Below are 23,121 nucleotides of genomic sequence, written 5' to 3'. Positions count from 1 at the left end.
GGATCCATAATAAATATAAATATAAAGTATGATGCTACAAGCTTGGCACACCTGTATTTGGGGAGTTTTCCCATTCTTCTCTGCAGATCCTCTCAAGCTCTGTCAGGTTGGACAAGGAGTGTCACTTCACAGCTTTTTTCAGGTCTCTCCAGAGATCTTCGATTGGGTCCAAGTCAGGGCTCTGGCTGAGCCACTCAAGAACATTTAGAGACTTGTCCCAAAGCCACTCCTGCGTTGTCTTGGCTGTGTGCTTAGGGTCGTTGTCCTGTTTGAAGGTGAACCTTCACCCCAGTCTGAAGTCCTGAGTGCTCTGGAGCAGGTTTTCATCAAGGATCTCTCTGTACTTTGCTCTGTTCATCTTTCCTTCGATCCTGACTAGTCTCCCAGTCCCTGCGGCTAAAAACTTTCCCACAGCATGATGCTGCCATCACCATGCTTCACCGTAGGGATGGTGCCAAGTTTCCTCCAGATGTGAATCTTGGCATTCAGGCCAAAGAGTTCAATCTTGGTTTCATCAGACCAGAACATCTTGTTTCTCATGGTCTGAGAGTCTTTAGGTTCCTTTTGGCAAACTCCAAGCGGGCTGTCATGTTCCTTTTACTGAGGAGTGGCTTCTGTCTGGCCACTCTACTATAAAGGCTTGATTGGTGGAGTGCTGCAGAGATGGTTGTCCTTCTGGAATGTTCTCCCATCTCCACAGAGGAACTCTGGAGCTCTGTCAGAGTGACCATCGGGTCTTGTTCACCTCCCTGACCAAGGCCCTTCCCCCAATTGCTCAGTTTGGCCGGGCAGTCGGCTCTAGGAAGAGTCTTGGTGGTTCCATACTTCTTCCATTTAAGAGTGATGGAGGCCACTGTGTTCTTGGGGACCTTCAATGCTGTAGAAATGTTTTGTCACCCTTCCCCAGATCTGTGCCTCAACATAATCCTGTCTCAGAGCCCTACAGACAATTCCAGCAACCTCATGGCTTGGTTTTTGCTCTGACATGCACTGTCAACTGTGGAACCTTATATAGACCGGTGTGTGCCTTTCCAAATCATATCTAATCAATTGAATTTACCACAGGTGGACTCCAATTAAGTTGTAGAAACAGCTCAAGGATGATCAATGGAAACAGAATGCACCTGAGCTTAATTTCGAGCCTCACAGCAAAGGGTCTGAATAGTTATGTAAATAAGGTATCTGTTTTTTATTTTTAATACATTTGCAAAAAGTTCTAAAAAACTGTTTTTGCTTTGTCATTATGGGGTATTGTATGTAAATTGTACATTTTTACGTAACAAAATGTGGAAAAAGTCAAGGGGTCTGAATACTTTCCGAATGCACTGTATGTGCTCTAAGTCAGTGTTTTCCAGGATTACTTTATATGTTCATATGAGTATCTGTATGATCAGATGTTTGTAATGTATCTATGTCAGTGTTTGTGTGTGTCTGAATGTTTTTTTTATTTCACCTTTATTTAACCAGGTAGGCTAGTTGAGAACAAGTTCTCATTTGCAACTGCGACCTGGCCAAGATAAAGCATAGCAGTGTGAACAGACAACAACACAGAGTTACACATGGAGTAAACAATAAACAAGTCAATAACATACTAGGGGAAAAAAATAAAAAAAGAGAATCTATATACAATGTGTGCAAAAGGCATGAGGAGGTAGGCAATAAATAGGCCATAGGAGCGAAGTTAGTGGGAGATCCTGTGGATGAACTGAAGTGGGAGAGGTTACCAGGCTACTCTGCACCACTGTGAAGACAAATGCTTTCTGCTTTCTCTGGGTATCCCTTTCAGGGCTATAAGTAGCAACCAGTGTATGATTTCACTCTGTGTGTGTTGCTGCACAGGGGCATTGTGGAAAATTATACAGCAAACTCATTTCTACTCTCTGGTCACAAACACAATCTCTCTGAGCTGTGTGAGTTTGAGTCAGTAGTGTTAAAAAGTTGCATCTGAATCCATCTAACCTTCGTGATTAAAATACTATCCTGTAGGTCGACTAACTCCTGACCATGTAAATCATATTAAATGTTCAATAGCCATCAATCCCCTCTACCAAGACCTCAGCCAAATCATAATCTGTACTCATCCAAACTACCATATCATCTGTGGTATAATTCAATCATGTGTGTTACCTAATCATTTATTAACAATGGTGCAATTTAGAGAAACAAAGGCTTCAACAGAACAGTGTACCGGCAGTTTACCAACAGGGTGTCAACAGTGTGCCAGTCTGTTGACCCAGACTGCTGACTGAGCCAACTCTGAGAGACTACTGGGTTCAGCCTCTGTATCTTAGTGTGTTATTGAGCAAACTGATGAGCTGCTCCAGCCTATTTCTCTCTGTCTGTCAGACTATTTCTCCCTCTGGGGAAGTACTGAGTGTTGTACTGTGGATGATGTCCTATTTTTACCAGCATTAGGGCCTGTCCTGCACTGCTTCTACTCTGTTTCGCTGGCCGGCCAATACTGCACTCACTGCCCCTGGCGTGCTCACACACTCATGCATGGGGCAGCACATAGACTAGTGGTTAGAGTGTTGGGCCTGTAACCAAAAGGTTGCTAGATCGAATCCACAAGCTGAAAAGGTAAAAATCTGTTGTTCTGCCCCTGAACAAGGCAGTTAACCCACTGTTCCTAGGCTGTCATTGTAATTAAGAATGTGTTCTTAACTGACTTGCCTAGTTAAATAAAGGTTAAAAAATGAAACCAGAAAGGACATGTTTTCAGCAGAGTAGAACACCCAGTAGCATTCCACACATCTACTTTAGGGTTAAGTCTGAATGGTCAGCATGAAACATAATCGACTACATAGTAAAGCTATTATTACTTTCTACTATCAACACAGACCTATATTTTGAACTATAGCCTAACATCACATCGGGCTGTCTGTAAATGCAGAAAGTAAATGCTTCAAGCCTAAGCCTAGAGTGAAGAGATATGGGCTCAGGCTGTGTATTGATTTATGTAGGTCCATATTCAGAGTTGTCAACTAAAACTATTCCACTGATCAATTTCAGTTATTTACTGTAGCTTGGACAATCAATAATCTACACTGCTCGCTGTCCTGATACGTTGTTTTATTTCCTTTAGTTTCTGTCCTTTCAATTACATCCTTTCTGAATGTATTAATTCCCCATAGGAAAGTAGATATCAATAGGTGATAAAAGTAGGTACAGAGTGCAGAAATCACACACAGGGTCACACAGAGGCCTTATACCATCACACAAGTCTAAAATAAGCCCTGTAAGCTTTTGATATCAGTTACTGTACAACCCATCACTGCATCACCACACCATGCATTTCTTAAAGAGACAGTTAAAAAGAGGTATAAATATAAGCCAACAAAGGCCTCCTTGTATTCTCTTATCATCTACCTGGCAATGACCTTCTCTCCCCTCTCTCCAAGGGTCCCTTGCCCTCCTCTCTCTCCCTAGCCCTCTTATCATCTACCTGGCAATGACCTTCTCTCCCCTCTCTCCAAGGGTCCCTTGCCCTCCTCTCTCTCCCTAGCCCTCTTATCACCTACCTGGCAATGACCTTCTCTCCCCTCTCTCCAAGGGTCCCTTGCCCTCCTCTCTCTCCCTAGCCCTCTTATCATCTACCTGGCAATGACCTTCTCTCCCCTCTCTCCAAGGGTCCCTTGCCCTCCTCTCTCTCCCTAGCCCTCTTATCATCTACCTGGCAATGACCTTCTCTCCCCTCTCTCCAAGGGTCCCTTGCCCTCCTCTCTCTCCCTAGCCCTCTTATCATCTACCTGGCAATGACCTTCTCTCCCCTCTCTCCAAGGGTCCCTTGCCCTCCTCTCTCTCCCTAGCCCTCTTATCATCTACCTGGCAATGACCTCTTATCAGTCTCTGCACTTTGTTGGCTGCAACACCTCTTATCAGTCTCTGCACTTTGTTGGCTGCAACACCTCTTATCAGTCTCTGCACTTTGTTGGCTGCAACACCTCTTATCAGTCTCTGCACTTTGTTGGCTGCAACACCTCTTATCAGTCTCTGCACTTTGTTGGCTGCAACACCTCTCATCAGTCTCTGCACTTTGTTGGCTGCAACACCTCTTATCAGTCTCTGCACTTTGTTGGCTGCAACACCTCTCATCAGTCTCTGCACTTTGTTGGCTGCAACACCTCTCATCAGTCTCTGCACTTTGTTGGCTGCAACACCTCTCATCAGTCTCTGCACTTTGTTGGCTGCAACACCTCTCATCAGTCTCTGCACTTTGTTGGCTGCAACACCTCTTATCAGTCTCTGCACTTTGTTGGCTGCAACACCTCTCATCAGTCTCTGCACTTTGTTGGCTGCAACACCTCTCATCAGTCTCTGCACTTTGTTGGCTGCAACACCTCTTATCAGTCTCTGCACTTTGTTGGCTGCAACACCTCTTATCAGTCTCTGCACTTTGTTGGCTGCAACACCTCTCATCAGTCTCTGCACTTTGTTGGCTGCAACACCTCTTATCAGTCTCTGCACTTTGTTGGCTGCAACACCTCTTATCAGTCTCTGCACTTTGTTGGCTGCAACACCTCTTATCAGTCTCTGCACTTTGTTGGCTGCAACACCTCTTATCAGTCTCTGCACTTTGTTGGCTGCAACACCTCTCATCAGTCTCTGCACTTTGTTGAGCCACCGGCTTTCACATGTACAGTGGAAACACATGGTGTGTAAATCCCAATCACTTGGGCCGGAAGCCTGGCATGTGTGAGACAGTATTGAGAAAGAGAGAGGGGGGGAGACAGAGATAGAGAGAGGGGGGGGGGGGGGTAGAGGGAAAGACAGAGAGAGAGGGGGGTAGAGGGGAAGACAGAGAGAGGGGGGTAGAGGGGAAGACAGAGAGAGGGGGGGTAGAGGGAGAGACAGAGAGGGGGGGGGGGTAGAGGGGAAGACAGTGAGAGAGGGGGGTAGAGGGGAAGACAGAGAGAGAGGGGTAGAGGGGAAGACAGAAAGAGAGGGGGTAGAGGGAGAGACAGAGAGCGAGGGGGGTAGAGGGGAAGACAGAGAGAGAGGAGGGTAGAGGGAGAGACAGAGAGAGAGAGGGATAGAGAGAGGTAAAGAGAGGGATAGAGACATAGAGAAGGAGAGAGAGAGATAGACAGAGAAAATGATCCCGTCCCCAGAGGGATCAGCAGCGTGCTGTACTCCCTCTGCTCAATGCTTCTCCTTCCTGAGGGTGACAGAGCCTCTCAGAAATGCCTCACCCAGAATGGCTCTTTGTCCTGACTGACTCTAGTTAGCACAGAACAAGGAGATGTATGTGGAGATGTAAGAGAGGGAATGTGTTGGAGTATACTGTGTGTATTGATGTGTGTGAGAGAGATTGTGTTATTGATTGTAAGGAAGTGTGTTAGTGTATTGTATATGTATGTGAATGGTGTGAAAGGGTGTATGTGTGTTCAGTATGTGTGTGTACAGTATGTGTGTGTACAGTATGTGTGTGTTCAGTATGTTTGTGTACAGTATGTGTGTGTACAGTATGTGTGTGGATATGGACGTATATGTGGTGTGTGAGTACAATAGCTTTAGCTGAACTGACCACATGAGAGTGTATGTTGAGCAGGTGTCTGCGTGGCAATGAGACAGTGTGTGTGTGTGTGTGTGTGTGTGTGTGTGTGTGTGTGTGTGTGCGTGTGTGTGTGTGAGTGCGTGTGTTTCTGTGTGTGTGTGTGTGTGTGTGCGTGCGTTTGTCTGCGTGTGTCTGTGTGTGTGTGTGTGCGTGCGTGTATGTGAGTGTGTGCATGCGTGTGTGTGTCTGTGTGTGTGTGTGTGTGTGTGTGTGCGTGCGTGCGTGCGTGCGCACGCAGTAGACAGACTTGAGAGGAAGTGTGTTAGTGTACTGTCTATGTATGGGAATGGTGTGAAAGCGTGTATGTGTGTTCAGTATGTGTGTGTACAGTATGTGTGTGTACAGTATGTGTGTGTACAGTATGTGTGTGTTCAGTATGTTTGTGTACAGTATGCGTGTGTACAGTATGTGTGTGTTCAGTATGTTTGTGTACAGTATGTGTGTGTTCAGTATGTGTGTGTTCAGTATGTTTGTGTACAGTATGTGTGTGTACAGTATGTTTGTGTTCAGTATGTGTGTGTTCAGTATGTTTGTGTACAGTATGTGTGTGTACAGTATGTGTGTGGATATGGACGTATATGTGGTGTGTGAGTACAAGCTCATTAGCTTTAGCTGAACTGACCACATGAGAGTGTATGTTGAGCAGGTGTCTGCGTGGCAATGAGACAGTGTGTGTGTCTGTGAGTGTGTGTGTGTCTGTGTGTGTGCGTGCGTTTGTCTGCGTGTGTGTGTCTGTGTGTGTGTGTTTGTCTGCGTGTGTGTGTGTGTCTGTGTGTGTGTGTGCGTGCATTTGTCTGTGTGTGTGTGTCTGTGTGTGTGTGTGTGTCTGTGTGTGCGTGTGTGCGTGCGTTGGCACGCAGTAGACAGACTTGATAGCAGAACTGCAGATAGGATGAGAGAAGCACGAGGAGCGGCTATGTGCTCTGCAGAAGCAGAGAGAGAGAGATGCCTTTGACAAGGGTACAGCTGCAACACAGAGTGGGAATGGCATAGCATCACACTGCTGTATTGCAGTGCTGCTGTGTAGCCAGCCAACAGCTCCACATCCCTCCTCTGTGACACAGCCCTGCACCATGGCTTCATAGCACTGGTTATAGCCATAAGCATAGTGGGACAGCTAACAGCTAACTGCCATAGCTCAATAGCATAACTCAGTGCCATGATAGCGCAATGTGTCGGCTAAAGTGCCGTATAGCTTTTCAGCGTAAACAGCTTGTTGTCATTGTCGAAGAGCATGGATGCGATGCAGCAGTGTAACCTTTTACCTATTTCAACGGCACAACTCGACAGGGCTGCGCACCACTGCAGTAAAATCTTAGGGAACATCGATCTGGCCTTCTGCACAATGTCTGTCTCTTTTACCCAGACCAGACCAGCGGCGCTGCTGCTGTTGCCTCCTCTCTCTGGGGCTTTGGGAGAAACAAAGGGAAATACAACCAGAAAGGTAAACAGCAGCTTTGGGGTTGTTATTAAAGTTATTAGGGTTGCTTAAGGCGCTCTATTGAGAGTTAGGGATATAGGATGGAGATAAGGTATGACATCAAGGCAACTAAAGTAATTGAAGGTATGGATGAGGAAGAAGTCCTAGTCAGTAGTACTACATGTACTGTAGCATGGTGGGAGCGGAGGACAAGAGGGACATAGAATCCATAGATTCAGGTAAGGGCCTCTTCTTGGTTACAGAATATCAGTTGTTATTGACTAAAGTGCCAATAATGTCTGCTATGCTTCACAATACATTATAACAGGGTTGTTAGTGTAACATTTACCCCTCTCTTTGTTGCCCTCTCTCTTCTCTCCATACACTGATAAAAAATATCTGAAGTTTAGCAACCTCCGGTTCCCATGGCAAAAGCTTCTTGGCAAATCAGTAACGAAAGAGACACCAAAGAGATCAAGAGGCTTGTCCAGACGAGTTTCAGAAGAAAGTTCTTTGTTTCTCGCCATTTTGAGCTTGTAATCGAACCCACAAATGCTGATGCTCCAGATACTCAACTAGTCTAAAGAAGACCAGTTTTATTGCTTCTTTAATCAGAACAACAGTTGTCAGCTGTGCTAACATAATTGTAAAAGGGTTTTCTAAAGATCAATTAACCTTTTAAAATTATAAACTTGGATTAGCTAACACAACGTGCCATTGGAACACAGGAGTGATGGTTTCTGATAATGGGCCTCTGTACGCCTATGTAGATATTCCATTAAAAATGAGCCGTTTCCAGCTACAATAGTCATTTACAACATTAACAATGTCTACACTGTATTTCTGATCAATTTTATGTTATTTAAATGGACAAAAAATGTGCTTTTCTTTCAAAAACAAGGACATTTCTATGTGACCCCAAACTTTTGAACGGTAGTGTACATACACAGAAGTATGAACACCAAATGATGCTGTTTGTCACCATACTGCAAGTCTTACCATATGCAAGTATATATGATCTATAAAACCGAGAGCGACAACATCAGCTTTAATATAACAGTTGGAGTGAAAAAGATAAAAGGATAGGCTAGAGAAAGAAAGATAGAAGGGATGAAAAAATAACATGAAGTTGAAGTCTAGATGTGAAGAGTAGCAGAAGAGAGATGGTGGGACAGAGCGTGAGACACACAACGCAGCAGTCACATGACCAGCAGGGTTATAGTTACCCTACTGACCACTAGTGAGGTAATAGGCTTCCATCGTGTGCCATGCAATGACAACGAAAACAAACAAATAGGCTTTTTTCTCTCACTGGACATCTCACAATGGCACAGTGATGTGAGGCTGACACTTCATGTGCAAACCGTTTTTCATGTTACCTACTGCAGCATACCACCCTGCATTCTACTGCTGGCTTGCCTCTGAAGTTAAGGCCGGTTGGTCCCTTGATGGGACACCAGATGATGCTGAACGTGGTGTTGGACGACCAGTAGTAGGCACTCTTTGCTCTGGTCTAAAAAATATCCCAATGCCCCAGGGCAGTGATTGGGGATGTTGCCCTGTGTCGGGTGCTGTCTTTCGGATGGGACATTAAACGGGTGTTCTGATTCTCTGTGGTCACTAAAGATCCCATGGCACGTATCGTAAGAGTAGGAGTGTTAAACCCGGTGTTCTGGCTAAATTCCCCAGCTGGCTGTCATACCATCATGGCCACCTAATCATCCCCAGCTTCTAATTGTTTCATTCATCCCCTGTAACTATTCCCCAGGTCGTTGCTGTAAATGAGAATGTGTTCTCTGTCAATTTATCTGGTAAATTATTTTCATCCTATGAACTTGGAGAATACAGTATTACATTATCTATTTACCAGGAAGAAATGTAAAATGCAGTTTTGTTCAAATATGATTGAATGTTTTTGTGTTGAGAGCATTATACGATCCTGCTATTTGTTGATTAGAGTCAAGAGCAAGCTAACAGTGCTTCTATCATTGTGTACTGTGCATACATCAATGTTAGATTTGATCTTGAATGATGTTTAAAGAGCAATAATGTCAGTTTCTGTGTATAAGAATGCAGTCTTACCTTGCTGCTGTCGTATCTGTGTGCAAAGATATCTCTATGTGAGTGGTGTGTATGTGTGGCTGTTCCACCCTCCTGCTGTGTCACAGTAACACCATCCCTACCATGAAGCATGGTGGTGGCAGCATCAGGCTATGGGTATGCTTTTCAGCGGCAGGGACTGGGAGACAGGTAAGGATAGAGGAAACAATGAATGGGGCCAAATACAGGCAAATCCTTGATGAAAACCAGCTTCAGAGTGCAAAAAAACTTAGACTAGGGTGAAGATTTACGTTCCAACAGTAAAATGACCCCAGAGCATACTGCCAAAGCAATGCTGGAATGACTTCAGAACAAGAATGTGAAAGTCCTTGAGTGGCACAGCCAAAGCCCAGACTTGAATCCCATTGAAAATCTGTTGAAAGACTTGAAGATTGCTGCTCACTGCAGCTCCCCATCTAACTTAACAGCTGCTTGAGAATATCTGCAAGGAAGAATGGGAGAAAATCCCCAAATCCAGATGTGCAAATCTGATACAGTCATACCCAAGACGACTCAAAGCTGTAATCGCGTTCAAAGCTGCATCTACAAAGTACTGACTCAGGGGTTTGAATACTTATGTAAATTAGATATTTCTGTGTTTCATTTTCAATAAATTTGCTAACATTTCTAAAAACATGTTTTCACTTTGTCATTATGGGGTATTGTGTGTAGACATGTGAGAGAAAAAAATGATTTAATCCATGTAGAATTCAGGTTGCAACACAACAAAATGTGGAATAAGTCAAGGGGTGTGAATACTTTCTGAAGGTACTGTAAATGTGTTAGTGGGCAGGAGAAAGTGTCTCTGAGGAGAGGGAGGGGTGGTCTTTTGGCCTGTGATAGGCTAGAAGCCGGGTGTTCTGCTGTGTCTGTTGCTGAGGAGGCACAAAGTGATACTTTGTTTCTTAGCCAGATCAGCCAGTGCAGGGTGAGAACAAAGTGGCATTCATAATTTCAACTGGCTGACGCGCGCGCACACACAGCCAATCATTGTGAATTAACTGTAAATGTGTGTGTAACTGTATCTGTGCCCATTATAGTCGGCATGCTACAGTGGGTCTCATAATGTTATTGCAGTCTCTCATAGAACTTCTCTAATGTCAAGAGACTTGCCTTGCAGTCTTGAGGAATTCAGAGCCTTTGTGGACTCCTTCACTGAGAATATGCTGGTGGAATCATGTTGTCAAAGGGTTCTAACAGTAACATGATATTTCATAGGATTATAAAATTCTGAGCGGGTTAGAACTCATTAGATCTAAAGAGATGTCACAGGATGATCATAGACTGACGATGCTTTATTGGACTTAACACCAAATGCCATTATAGGGTAAAGCTATACGAGTTCCATCGAGTAATATGTTTTATTGTAATCTGAGATAATTTACAGTAACCTCAACAGATAACAAATCATCTTATTTAGCTAGCAGACTACAAGTCACCCATAATCATTTCACAGTTGTAACGGTCTCCTCCAGCATCATAATGGGGTTGGAACGGTGTCGTGTTACAGGAGGGAATTGGCAGTAGTATCACACTACAGCCTCATAGGGATATACAGTACAGTAGTAATGATGGGGCTTTACCAGCCTGGAGGCTGGCTGACATTACAGCAGCATAACACATCATAGACTCACTGTTCTCTGACTGGCTTAATTCATAGAAACTCCCACAAAACACAGAAGGGGAATGAGAGGGGAATAAGTCTAAATCATTCAACATTACATGAGCTGGGAGGTTTACAGGCCAAGATCAACAGCCTGCAGCGGTGATTCTCAGTCATACAGTTGCAGACTTTTTTTCTTATATCGTAAGGCATTAATTCATTCAGGGATCATAAGTGTGGCTTTTAATTTGAATGCAAATGTGTAATTATTGGAATTCCTCCAGTATGATTGGCCTGTCAGATGATGCATTATGATAAGCTGGTCCAATTCAGGAATGTCCTGATGGATTTATGGTACTACAGGAATTTTGTCGTGTTTGAATAGTGTGATTGGATCAGATGCCATTGCAAGAGGCTCATGGATCAAACTTGAGTGAAAAAAACAAATAAAATCTATCATAGGAAGGGCTCAGATCCACTTATGGAAGAGGGAGCCAGTACTGAATGTATATATAAAAAAATTAAAAACTCCATAGAGTAGTTTGTAGGCAATGCTGGGAAAATAGGATGCATGTCAATTCATTCCATTTATTCAGAGAATTTCCTAAAGTATGCTCTCTATGACTGCTATTTTAGGTTGAACCAAATCGGTCAAAACGTAATATTATACTTTTATTTAACTAGGCAAGTCAGTTATGAACAAATAACAAATAACAGAGATATCGTTTTCTGACATACCCTCAATATGCTATTTTAAATATACCGAGCTCATTTCCATTTGTATTTTCTTACAGTATATCAATAACACTATTTAACACTATTTGCTACATGTAGCCTGCCTCACCATAGATGCCAAGGGTTACAGACCCAAATGTATAAACAAACAACATAGCAATACTGTGTCTTTGACAAATTATGTTTCTGTCTAGCAAGAGACGACTTGACTGTACAATCTGAGAAACAACAAGCACTTTGGTCAAAGGCTGAGGACCTACACCTTCGCAAGGTAGTTACTGGAACTTTGGTTTTCCTAGATATTTGCTTTAAAGCAGGAGCCAAATCCATAGGATGTAGTGATCACAATATAATAGCCAAATCTAGGAAAACCAAAGTTCCAAAGACTGGGCCTAATATAGTGTATAAGAGGTCATACAAGAAGTTTGTAGTGATTCATATGTTGATGATGTAAAGAATATTTGCTGGTCTTTGGTGCGTAATGAGGAGCAACCAGACGCTGCACTTGACGCATTTATGAAACTACTTATTCCAGTTACTAATAAGCACGCACCCATTAAGAAAATGACTGTAAAAACTGTTAAATCCCCTTGGATTGATGAGGAATTGAAAAAGTGTATGGTTGAGAGGGATGAGGCAAAAGTAATGGCAAATAAGTCTGGCAGCTCAACTTGGCAAACGTACTGCAAATTAAGAAATCATGTGACTAAACTAAATAAAAATAAACTACACTATGAAACAAAGATAAATTATACAAAGAATGATAGTAAAAAGCTTTGGGGCCAACTCGGCTCCTTCATTTATTGAATCAGATGGCTCATTCATCACAAAGCCCAATGATATTGCCAAATACTTTAATGACTTTTTCATTGGCAAGATAAGCAAACTTAGGGATGACATGCCAGCAACAAACGCTGACACTACACATCCAAGTATATCGGACCAAATTATGAAGACAAGAATTGTACTTTTGAATTCCGTAAAGTCAGTGTGGAAGAGGTGAAACAATTATTGTTGTCTATCAACAATGACAATCTAGATGGAAAATTACTGAGGATAATAGTAAACGGTATTGCCAAACCTATTTGCCACATCTTCAATTTAAGCCTACTAGAGAGTGTGTGCCCTCAGGCCTGGAGGGAAGCTAAAGTCATTCCGCTACCCAAGAATAGTAAAGACCCCTTTACTGGCTCAACTAGCCGACCAATCAGCCTGTTACCAACCCTTAGTAAACTTCTGGGGAAAAAATGTGTTTGACCAGATACAATGCTATTTTACAGTAAACAAATTGAAAACAGATTTTCAGCATGCTTATAGGGAAGGACACTCAAAAATCACAGCACTTACACAAATGACTGATGATTGGCTGAGAGAAATTGATGATAAAATGATTGTGGAGGCTGTCTTTTTAGACTTCAGTGCAGCTTTTGACATTATTGATCATTGTCTGCTGCTGGAAAAACTTATGTGTTATAGCTTTACACCCCCTGCTATAATGTGGATAAAGAGTTACTTGTCTTACAGAACACAGAGTGTGTTCTTTAATGGAAGCCTATCAAATATAATCCAGTTAGAATCAGGAATTCCCCAGGGTAGCTTAGGCCCCTTGCTTTATTCAATTTTTACTAACTTACATGCCACTGACTTTGAGTAAAGCCAGAGTGTCTATCTATGGGGATGACTCAACACTATACACGTCAGCTACTACAGCGACTGAAATGACTGCAACACTCAACAAAGATCTGCAGTTAGTTTCAGAGTGGGTGGCAAGGAATAAGTTAGCCCTAAATATTTCTAAAACTAAAAGCATTGTATTTGGAACAAAACACTCACTAAACCCTAAACTTCAACTAAATCTTGTAATAAATAATGTGGAAATTGAGCAAGTTGAGATTACTAAACTGCTTGGAGTAACTCTAGATTGTAAACTGTCATGGTCAAAACATATTGATGCAGTAGTAGCTAAGCTGGGGAGAAGTCTGTCTATAATAAAGCGATGCTCTGCCTTCTTAACAACACTATCAACAAGGCAGGTCCTACAGGCCCTAGTTTTGTCGCACCTTGACTACTGTCGTGTGGTCAGGTGCCACAAAAAAAAGGACTTAGGAAAATTGCAATTGGCTCAGAACAGGGCAGCACGGCTGGCCCTTGGATGTACACAAAGAGCTAATATTAATAATATGCATGTCAATCTCTCCTGGCTCAAAGTGGAGAAGAGAATGACTTCATCACTACTTTTATTTATGAGAGGTATTGATTGACATGTTGAATGCACCGAGCTTTCTGTCTAAACTATTGGCACACAGCTCGGACACCCATGCATACCCCACAATACCTGTACATGCCACCAGAGGTCTCTTCACAGTCCCCAAGTCCAGAACAGACAATGGGAGGCACACAGTACTACATAGAGCCATGACAACATGGAACTCTATTCCACATCAAGTAACTGACACAAGCAGTAAAATTTGACATTGGCACACACACACACACACACACCACACACACACACACACACACACACACACACACACACACACACACACACACACACACACACGATAACATACGCACTATACATACACATGAATTTAGCACTGTAGATATGTGGTAGTGGTGGAGTATGGGCCTGAGGGCACATAGTGTGTTGTGAAATCTGTGAATGTATTATAATGTTTTAAAATTGTATAAACTGCCTTAATTTTGCTGGACCCCAGGAAGAGTAGCTGCTGGGGATCCATAATAAATACAAATACAATTTATCAACTACCTACCCAACCATCCATCCAAGCAGGGATATAATTATTCTCGCCAAAGCACTTTGGTCTTATTTAAGACATGGTCCTAAGCTCATTTAGGGTTCGATGTACACTACCGTTCAAAAGTTTGGGGTCACTTAGAAATGCCCTTGTTTTTGAAAGAAAAGCACATTTTTTGTCCATTAAAATAACATAAAATTGATAAAAAATACAGTGTAAACAATGTTAATGTTGTAAATGACTATTTTTAATGGAATATCTACATAGGCGTACAGAGGCCCATTATCAGCAACCATCACTCCTGTGTTCCAATGGCACATTGTGTTAGCTAATCCAAGTTTATAATTTTAAAAGGCTAATTGATCATTAGAAAATCCTTTTACAATTATGTTAGCACATCTGAAAACTGTTGTTCTGATTAAAGAAGCAATACAACTGGCCTTTAGACTAGTTGAGTATCTGGAGCATCAGCATTTGTGGGTTCGATTACAGGCTCAATATGGCCAGAAACAAATAACTTTCTTCTGAAACTCATCAGTCTATTCTTGTTCTGAGAAATGATGGCTATTCCATGCAAGAAATTGCTAAGAAACTGAAGATCTTGTACAACGCTGTGCACTACTCCCTTCACAAAACAGCGCAAACTGTCTCTAACCAGAATAGAAAGAGGAGTGGGAGGCCCCGGTGCACAGCTGAGCAAGAGGACAAGTACATTAGAATGTCTAGTTTGAGAAACAGATGCCTCACAAGTCCTCAACTGGCAGCTTCATTAAATAGTACCCGCAAAACACCAGTCTCAACGTCAACAGTGAAGCGGCGACTCCGGGATGCTGGCCTTCTAGGCAGTCTATTCTTCTACCTGCCACTGATCCCTTTTTCCCCTTGTATGTTTATTGGTTTCACCTGTGTGTAATTTCGGTTGATTGGTTGGGCTTTATTTACCAGCCGGCCCGCCTGCTGGTTGTGCGGGATTATTTTCGATGTACATGTTGTACACGGCTATATGTCACTGTTGTCCTTGTATTTGGGTTTTGCTGGACTGTTTTAAGTCCCACCGTGTTTGGGGCATTTGTTTTGGTCAGCGTCTGTTCACTATTGTGGTGGAATAAAAGTACGCTACCCTGAACTCTCTGCTTCCTGCGCCTGACTTCTTCCCCACTACACCCCGGGCGTTACACCATGGTGTTTATACTTGCGTACTATTGTTTGTACAGATGAACGTGGTACCTTCAGGCGTCTGGAAATTGCTCCCAAGGATGAACCAGACTTGTGGAGGTCTACAATTTTTTTTCTGAGGTCTTGGGTGATTTCTTTTGATTTTCCCATGATGTCAAGCAGAGGCACTGAGTTTGAAGGTAGGCCTTGAAATACATCCACAGATACACCTCCAATTGACTCAAATGATGTCAGTTGGCCTATCAGAAGCTCCTAAAGCCATTACATAATTTTCTGGGATTTTCCAAGCTGTTTAAAGGCACAGTCAACTTAGTGTATGTAAACTTCTGTGGAACTGGAATTGTGATACAGTGAGTTATAAGTGAAATAATCTGTCTGTAAATAATTGTTGGAAAAATGACTTGTGTCATGCACAAAGTAGATGTCCTAACCGACTTGCCAAAACGATAGTTTGTTAACAAGAACTTTGTGGAGTGGTTGAGAAACGTGTTTTAATGACTCCAACCTAAGTGTATGTAAACCTCCGACTTCAACTGTATGTAGACATTCCATAAAAAAACAGCCGTTTCCAGCTACAATAGTAATTTACAACATTAACATTAACAATGTCTACACTGCATTTCTGATCAATTTTATGTGATTTTAATGGACAAAAAATGTGCTTTTCTTTCAAAAACAAGGACATTTCTAAGTGACCCCAAACTTTTGAACGGTAGTATATGTGCTATGAGATATGAAACTCTCTCAGAGGCCTAATGTCAACAATGTTCCCCTCCCTGGCTTGGAGACATAAACATGGCTGGCCATTTAAAATTATGTTTTTCTACAGGCTACATCACACATAAAGGTATGGGGCCTTACTGGATCATCATATTGCTTACTCTGCAATGTGTAAGCTAATGAGATACTCAAAAGAAGCCAACTATAACTGATATGAACACAACTCGCATCACCCACCCGAGATGCAGTGTATTTACTGCAGATAACAGCTCTGAATGTCAATTTCTGGCTAAATTCAATTATTCATGTTCTCTATATTAAGGTCAAATGAACATTGCAATTTATAACGGTACATGCTGCATTGAAGAAAACTAGGCCAAAACCATTGGCTGAAACTCAACAAACCCACTTTTACGCGCCTTCCGTGTTACAACGTTTGAGACAATGATTTCTGTTTTTAGACATTCCATCTGACATCTGGGGATACGGGTCGAAACAATATTGCGTGAAAAGCATAATGCCATCTCTCTGGTCCATGACACAATAGGATATGGCACAGCACAGGTAGCCTACAAAGAGATGCAGGGATAAAACATAATAAGGGTTTATAATATAACGTAGGAGCTGCAATCCTGGTTATACATTCATATAAAAAGGCTGACTTAAGCATATGGAGAACAAAGCATCTATCGTTTATTTCATATTTTATCACAAATATGCCTTCTGTAAATTGAGACAGCCAACATAAACGAAAGCTGTAGGGTGAACGTGTTCCAAATGCAATAATATAAAATAATATAATGAAAATGCCAAATAGCCAATTATCTCCACAATTCGAGCCATGCCAAATATATTTACGCGTTTATAATCAAATGAAACGACACTGTCCTTTTCCAGTGCACACACATCTCTGAACGATGGAGCAATCGTCAGCAGGTCAATGAAAATGAAAGGCTGTGACAAGGTCAGCAGCTTATTGAAAATAAAGACACAATTTATCACTAAGAAAATATGCAAGAGTAAAGGACAAGCTCCCACCACCTTATAAGTGATCTTGTTTGCCCGCAAATCGGTCTTGAAGATGCCCACCGCGCCTTGTATCTCCCATCCACAGCTCTTCGACCCTCTTTGTGTTACTGATGCTGCGGGTGCTCGCACCGACACGCACGCACGGCAAAGTGCACAGACAACCGCACAGAAACCGAGTCCTGCAAGCACATGAGGCGGGAGGGTGTGGCTGGCGGAGGCTGTGCTTGGCACAAACATCACCCAAAGTCCACAACCGATCTCCGCTGCGATGCCGCTCATCTGTTGGTCGAAAATGGTTGCCTGTATATAGCATATATTCACACAAATAGCTTTGGCTATTGATCTTGTATAGGCCTAATGTATGGATAGGCCTAGTATTTTATTCGGAGTGGAGGCGCTTGTTTGTCATTGACAGTCTTCTCAGTCTGTCACGGTGAAGTGGCTATCATATTTCTGTCTTGTATAATTAGTATTGCACTAATCAAAATTTCACTTCCGTCAGCCGCCCTGCAATGGATCTCAAAATATTAGGAAAAAAATGATATGTGAAGAATGTGCGATTTCTCAATTAATTCATGAGGCATAACGTATTCACACCGTTATTGTTCTCTGATCAAGACTGGCATGACTGACTTCTTTGTACTGTGCATCTTGAGCCAACCCTGGCAAAAGGAACCAGATGAATTACCATTTTTACTTGCAATGGGAGTGGGTGCTTTAATAATTCCTAAAGCATAAAGGCCTCCATAGTTTGGGACCATTTCAGTGATTTAACACCACCCTGATAGTTCTAGGCTTAAAGTCATGAACAAAAATGTAGGCAACCTTTCATCAGATCAATGTGCAAAAATGCTGCTGGAAAGGCATTCATAAACTAATGCAGTCAGAAACTGAAAACAGCTGCAGCTGTAGGTAGGCTGGTCTTCCAGTAGGAGTCAGTATAGGATCAATAATTTATATATACACAAGTCCTTCACTTCCTCTGTCAGCTCCCAGACTCAGTGAGAATATCAATAATTTTCCTTGATTCCTCATGTCCTCTCTCCTCGCCTTCTTCTCAAAACCCATTGGATGAGAAGGTCAGAGGGCCCTCCCTCGGTGGCAGGTAGCCACGGCCTGTTCTCCCTGCTTCCATCACTCAGACCTGGCCAGTACAGGAGTATCATGGCAAAAACTGTCAGACTGGCCAATAGCTTCTATCCCCAGGCCATCAAGCTGCTGAATAGCCACTAGGCAGCTATCTGCTACCCCTGTCTCCCTCCTGCCCCCGGGACTTCCTACCCCTCAACAAACATTTACCCTGCCCACACCCCCCAATGGACATTGTTACAGTTGTAAATGTGTATATTATTATAATTTGCATTATTGTCTCATTGACTTCACACTTCTCCCCCGGGCTGCTCCCCCTATGGGCATTCTACACCCCTCCCCAACAGACACTTCCCCTGCCCCCACCCCCCAATGGACATTTATCATTGCTACAGTTGTAAATGTGTATATTATTATTTTTGTAAATTATTTTCTCATTCACTTCTCTTTTTTTGTACCCTGGGATTACATCTGCGTACGCTGTGCATGTGACTAATAAACTAATCTAATCTAAATCAAGTCAAATTGTTTTCGTCACATGCTTTGTAAACAGGAGTAGACTAACAGTGAAATGTTTACTTTTGGCCCTTCCCAACAATGCAGAGGAAAAAAAGATAAATAATTTTAAAAAATAACATGAGGAATAAATACAAAATGAGTAACAATAACTTGGCTATATACACGGAGTACCAGTACTGAGTCGATTTGCAGGGGTACGAGGTAATTGAGGTAGATATGTACATACTGTATAGGTAGGGATAAAGTGACTAGGCAACAGGATAGATAATAAGCAGTAACAGCAGCGTATGTGATAAGTCAAGAGTTAGTGCAAAAAAGGGTCAATGCAGATAGTTAAATAGTTAACCAATAGCTACCCGGACTAACTATTTAGCAGTCTTATGGCTTGGGGGTAGCAGAGAGAACATTCTATGACTTGGGTGGCTGTAGTCTTTGACAATTTTTAGGGCCCTCCTCTGACACTGCCTGGTATAGAGGTCCTGGATGGCAGGGAGCTTGGCTCCAGTGATGTACTGGGTCGTACGCACTACCTTCTTTAGTGCTTTGTGGTCAGATGCAGTTGCCATACCAAGTGGTGATGCAACCAGTCAAGATGCTCTCAATGGTGCAGCTGTATAACTTTTTAGGATCTGAGGGCCCATGCTAAATCTTTTCAGCCTCCTGAGGGGAAAGATGCATTGTCAAGCCCTCTTCATGACTGTGTTGGTGTGTGTGGACCATTCTAGTGGTTAAGAGAGTTGAGCCAGTACCCGAAAGGTCACTCAGTGGTTCCCCTAGTATATTTTTCAGCAGTGGTGGCAGGGGTAAGGGGGGGGGGGGCATTGCTTCCAGTGTCCGTGAAATGACATGCTAGCTGTTCCCATATACTTCCAGCCATTGAGCCAACAACTATTTGAAAGAGCATCCCTGCCGAAATATACACTGCTCAAAAAAATAAAGGGAACACTAAAATAACACATCCTAGATCTGAATGAATGAAATATTCTTATTAAATACTTTTTTCTTTACATAGTTGAAAGTGCTGACAACAGAATCACACAAAAATTATCAATGGAAATCAAATTTATCAACCCATGGAGGTCTGGATTTGGAGTCACACTCAAAATTAAAGTGGAAAACCACACTACAGGCTGATCCACACTACAGGCTGATCCAACAAGTCAAAATGAGGCTCAGTAGTGTGTGTGGCCTCCACGTGCCTGTATGACCTCCCTACAACGCCTGGGCATGCTCCTGATGAGGTGGCGGATGGTCTCCTGAGGGATCTCCTCCCAGACCTGGACTAAAGCATCCGCCAACTCCTGGACAGTCTGTGGTGCAACGTGGCATTGGTGGATGGAGCGAGACATGATGTCCCAGATGTGCTCAATTGGATTCAGGTCTGGGGAACGGGCGGGCCAGTCCATAGCATCAATGCCTTCCTATTGCAGGAACTGCTGACACACTCCAGCCACATGAGGTCTAGCATTGTCTTGCATTAGGAGGAACCCAGGGCCAACCGCACCAGCATATGGTCTCACAAGGGGTCTGAGGATCTCATCTCGGTACCTAATGGCAGTCAGGCTACCTCTGGCGAGCACATGGAGGGCTGTGCGGCCCCACAAAGAAATGCCACCCCACACCATGACTGACCCACCGCCAAACCGGTCATGCTGGAGGATGTTGCAGGCAGCAGAACGTTCTCCACGGCGTCTCCAGACTCTGTCACGTCTGTCACATGTGCTCAGTGTGAACCTGCTGTGAAGAGCACAGGGCGCCAGTGGCGAATTTGCCAATCTTGGTGTTCTCTGGCAAATGCCAAACGTCCTGCACGGTGTTGGGCTGTAAGCACAACCCCCACCTGTGGACGTCGGGCCCTCATACCACCCTCATGGAGTCTGTTTCTGACCGTTTGAGCAGACACATGCACATTTGTGGCCTGCTGGAGGTCATTTTGCTCTGGCAGTGCTCCTCCTGCTCCTCTTTGCACAAAGGCGGAAGTAGCGGTCCTGCTGCTGGGTTGTTGCCCTCCTACGACCTCCTCCACATCTCCTGATGTACTGGCCTGTCTCCTGGTAGCGCCTCCATGCTCTGGACACTACGCTGACAGACACAGCAAACCTTCTTGCCACAGCTCGCATTGATGTGCCATCCTGGATGAGCTGCACTACCTGAGCCACTAGTGTGGGTTGTAGACTCCGTCTCATGCTACCACTAGAGTGAAAGCACCGCCAGCATTCAAAAGTGACCAAAACATCAGCCAGGAAGCATAGGAACTGAGAAGTGGTCTGTGGTCACCACCTGCAGAACCACTCCTTTATTGGGGGTGTCTTGCTATTGGGGGTGTCTTGCTGTTTTTCAGTCTCTCAGTCCCAGCTTTGATGCACCTGTACTGACCTCGCCTTCTGGATGATAGCGGGGTGAACAGGCAGTGGCTCGGGTGGTTGTTGTCCTTGATGATCTTTTTGGCCTTCCTGTGACATCGGGTGGTGTAGGTGTCCTGGAGGGCAGGTAGTTTGCCCCCGGTGATGCGTTGTGCAGACCTCACTACCCTCTGGAGAGCCTTACGGTTGTGGGCGGAGCAGTTGGCGTACCAGGCGGTGAAACAGCCCGACAGGAAGCTCTCGATTGTGCATCTGTAAAAGTTTGTGTGTTTTTGGTGACAACAAGCCAAATTTCTTCAGCCTCCTGAGGTTGAAGAGGCGCTGCTGCACCTTCTTTACCACGCTGTCTGTGTGGGTGGACCATTTCAGTTTGTCTGTGATGTGTACGCAGAGGAACTTAAAACTTTCCACCTTCTCCACTACTGTCCCGTCGATGTGGATAGGGGGCTGCTCCCTCTGCTGTTTCCTGAAGTCCACGATCATCTCCTTTGTTTTGTTGACGTTGAGTGTGAGGTTATTTTCCTGACACCACACTCCGAGAGCCCTCACCTCCTCCCTGTAGGCCGTCTCGTCGTTGTTGGTAATCAAGCCTACTACTGTAGTGTCGTCTGCAAACTTGATGATTGACTTGGAGGCGTGCATGACCACGCAGTCATGGGTGAACAGGGAGTACAGGAGAAGGCTGAGAACGCATTCTTGTGGGGCCCTAGTGTTGAGGATCAGCGGGGAGGAGATGTTGTTTCCAACCCTCACCACTGGGGTCGGCCCACAGGTTTTGATGGCGGGCCGTGTCAGTGGCAGTGTATTGTCCTCAAAGCGAGCAAAGCGAGCCAATTGAAAAAGAGGAATTACAAAGGGTGCAGTTAACCATTCTATCGTCTTGACCTGAGCGTATAAATGGAAATTCTCTCATCATGTTGTCATTAAAATGGCATTTCCGTTTCTTGGAAAGAGCCATTGTACCTCCTCTGTCTGCTCTTCTTCACTCTCCTTGTGTCACTCTTCTTACTGTCTTAACTTTTTCTTCTCCTCCAATCTTTCTCCACTCGTCTTCCTGCTCTTTCTTCCTTTCCTTCTCTTTACCTTTCCACCTCACTCTTCCACACTCTTTTTACTCCCTTAATTTTTCCTTCTCCTTCTCCAATCTTTAATAATAAATAGCACACTATTAGATAAAATACTTATATAAAACTATTAGATAAAATACTTATATTAATAATCTGGTTAACAGATTCCCATTGCTTGCCTCATTTTTGTATTTTATCTAAAAAAAAATGGTTTGGAATAATAAATTGGCAGTCTCTGTAATCATATCTTTCCTCCTCTATCTCACTCTTCTTCCTATCCAGTCTTCCTCCTCTCCACTCTCTAACTGTCACGCCCTGGCCTTAGTTATCTTTGTTTTCTTTATTATTTAGGTTAGGTCAGGGTGTGACATGGGGGATTTATGTGTTTTGTCTTGTCTAGGGGTTTTGCATGTTTATGGGGTGTTTTCTAGTCTAGGTGTTTGTATGTCTATGGTTGCCTAGATTGGTTCTCAATTAGAGGCAGCTGTTTATCATTCTCTCTGATTGGGAACCATATTTAGGCAGCCATATTCTTTAGGGATTTCGTGGGTTATTGCCTATGTGTAAGTTGCCTGTGTCTGCACTTTTCGTATATAGCTTCACGTTCGTTTTGTTGTTTTTTGTATAGTTTGTCAAGTGTTCTTCGTTTCGGTAAATAAATAGAAGAATGTATTACTATCACGCTGCGCCTTGGTCCTCCTCTCTTCCTCCATACGACGAACGTGACACTAACAGAAAACATTATGCTAATGTTATCCATGAAAATGTCTAAATATATTTTCACACTACTTATAATGCCAAACCATTAACATTGTAATCTACGAATAAATATTCTCATAATTAATTGTGCATTAATTTAAATTAATCATATTTTCAAAATAGCCGGTCCACTGCTTGTTTACATGTGAACGTTTTTTAACCTAGCTACCATGACAGTAGCTGGTTAACCTAGCTAGATAACTTAGTCGACATAGCTAATGTTAG

The sequence above is a fragment of the Salvelinus namaycush genome, chromosome 10, assembly GCF_016432855.1.
Source record: "Salvelinus namaycush isolate Seneca chromosome 10, SaNama_1.0, whole genome shotgun sequence".
NCBI lineage: Eukaryota > Metazoa > Chordata > Actinopteri > Salmoniformes > Salmonidae > Salvelinus > Salvelinus namaycush.
Note: the sequence above shows the minus strand (reverse complement) of the source record.